This window comes from Sceloporus occidentalis, unplaced genomic scaffold, assembly GCF_023333645.1.
Source record: "Sceloporus occidentalis isolate IW3139 unplaced genomic scaffold, rSceOcc1.0.p SCAF_15, whole genome shotgun sequence".
In the NCBI taxonomy this organism is placed as follows: Eukaryota; Metazoa; Chordata; class Lepidosauria; order Squamata; family Phrynosomatidae; genus Sceloporus; species Sceloporus occidentalis.
The window spans coordinates 12,280,332-12,283,171 of NW_028316995.1; positions in this window are offsets into that span (position 1 = coordinate 12,280,332).

Sequence of the window (2,840 nt, forward strand, 5' to 3'; positions counted from 1 at the left end):
ATTACTAACATGGCACTGTCACAACAATGACATGACACTAACAGGATTATGTACAAAGAGTGATTGAGAAAGGTCACCTTACCTGAGAAGTCTCCAGGCTCGAGGTGAAGTGCCGCTTCTACGTGTCACGTTGCTCAATCTCTTTGTAGTGTTTAGGCACGCACACTCCGCATCCTATTCCCACCCCCACACAAATTGAATACGGTGTTTGGGGCTAGGCCCTGCCCATGTACGTGGCTTTTCCCACCCGCATACATGAATAGTCCCCCTCGCACCCGTCTCTTGAAGAGGGAGGGCTCTGCAGGGTTCCAAGTATGATTATCCCCATAGCAGTCCCATCAGCAAATTGATTTCAGTGGTTGCTATGGTGATAAGACAAGCAATCACGTTTTATACATAACTCCTAAAGTGGTTTTACACTAAACAGCTGAGTTGTAGGTAGGTGGCAGTGAGATATATTATGAAGGGTAAACTTGCTTGTCCTGCAAGCAGAGACAAGTTGATTAAACTGGAAAGATAAATGATTCATCTCAAGTCAACTCCCAGCAAATAAACCCCAATGATGTAACATCGCAGGCCCACTCAAATTATTAGAGTGCAAGAGCATAGTTTAGGGGTAATTTGCTTCAGCACACAAACTTGAAGATTGATACCAGAAAGAAAAGAACACCAGAACAGTGTTGAGAAAGACATGATTGTGTTCCATTCAATAGTTTAAACCTTGGTGTATAATGTTCATGATTATAGAGATGATTCTTATACTTAATAAGTGTCCTGATGTTCCATTAAAATGACAATTTATTTGTGGTTTAAAACTTCCTCCAGCCTGGGCCCCCTCCCGATTACTTCTCAGTTTAAACTGCAGATGGATTCCTGGTTCCCTCACGAATTTCCAAAGACGCTGTAGAAATTAAATCATGACAAAATACAGAAGTAAAGGAGAAAGTCAAAATTGTTTCACCAGACCTTATATTGACTCAAAATTCAGTGCTTTGTGACAGATTATGCTCTAGTTGTGCAGAATAAGATGTAATTAAATAATAGCACAAGACCAATTAGCTGCAATAATACGAAGTGGGTAACTGAGGATAGACAGATTGGACATTATTTCATAACCTTTTTAATTGTATTGGTTTGATTTTTGTTTTTTAACTCATTTTTATTCAAATGGAGCTGTAGATCAGGTGAGTACAGTGCACGGTCAGAGGTCCACTGGGCATTTAGCTGGTGCTCCAGATGGCCAGGCCGGTCCTGGATATGACTACTATACTTGTTGCCAGGGGCATCATCAGTGAAAATAAACCCTATTCGATGGATCTTGGTCGCTGCGTCCCCTAGTAAGCATAAAAAGTAACAAGGATGAGGCGTCATTTTAATCCGCCTTCAGCAGGCAAGCCTTGAATTATGTATACACTAGAAACATATGGCATATCTCTTTACCAAACCAAACTTTTCATTAAATTGCTGTAAGTTAGAACTGTCTCAAACCATTTTAAGTTCAACTAAAGTCTGTCATATATCAGTTCTTCCTTCTGTTGACAGTTGCAATACCAGCTTTTGTTGCGTTAGTAAATACGCCTGCAGCTACAAGTGACCGTGACCTGCTAATTTTTAGCCTCTGTCGGAAACTCCAACTGCATAAAGATCTGTAAACCAAGAAAACGAGAAATATTAGGCTGTAGAGGCCAGCACTTTGAGCATTGGTATTATCTGACAAGCTTTCTTTCAAGAAATCCTACAAATATCATTATCTCTTTTCATGTTAAAACCTTGTCACTGTGGAAATTGTTTGTCACACTGGGCAGGGTTTTCGTCATATGTCTGCTCAGTGTGGCCAAGCATTCACACGTGTGGTGTTTACATGTAAGGAGGGGTGGGGGGCTGCCACACAGTGCTGTGTGCAGGGGGAAAGCGAGTGGACAGCGGTGTGCACAGAAAGGAGAAAAACTGCTATATAGTGTCACGTGTGCAGGGCGCTGAGAGTCAACAAAAGAGATAAAGAGTGAGAGAAGGAGAGATGGGGGAGAGACAAAATACAGAAAGAAGAAAAAGGGGAGGGAGAGAAGGTACAACAGATTATACAAGTACATTTTACAAGGTCATCAAAGTTCTTCTTGCAGCATAAGCTCACTGGGATTGTTCCTTCACGATGCAATGTAAAGTTTGGTAAACCACATTGTGGCTGTTTTTGGTTCCGCCCCTGTACATTACTAGGCAGTTTAGCTGAAGTTGTCCCTTTGGGATTAGTGTTGCCTGTTCACCACTGGGTCACAGTGAAGTTGTTAATAGACCGGTTGATAAGATTTGTAACCCATTCTGTATGTTGGCTTCCCATCAGTTCCACGTGTGACAGTAACTTTTACTTAAGTGTGATTTTTAAGCATGTGTCCATTACATGTATCTTGCAAAGTAATGGCCAAACCAAAGGCATCCCCGGGAATCTGGTAATTAGCCTTCAAATCAACAAAATTATTTTTGTTTCACATGGACAATGTCAACTAAATCCAGTGGGAGGTTATAATGTTTGTCAAATTGTATTGAAGGAAATAAGCAGTACAATAATAACCAGATTAAATAAAAGTACAGTGCTGGGGGTAACCTTATTCATGCACCCTGTTTTATGCAATAGAATTGGGCAATAAGCAAGAAACCACAGAGTAGGCATAAAGACACAGAGCTGTCTCCTTGACATTATATAAAAAGTTCAGAGCCATCACTAAATTGCAGAAATTATTAAATTGACATATCCGCTTGCAATCAGTCTGGCTCAAAAATGGACACTGCATATATATTGCCAATGAGTCTGAGATGCTTTTTACTGTCAACAGTCACATATCTTA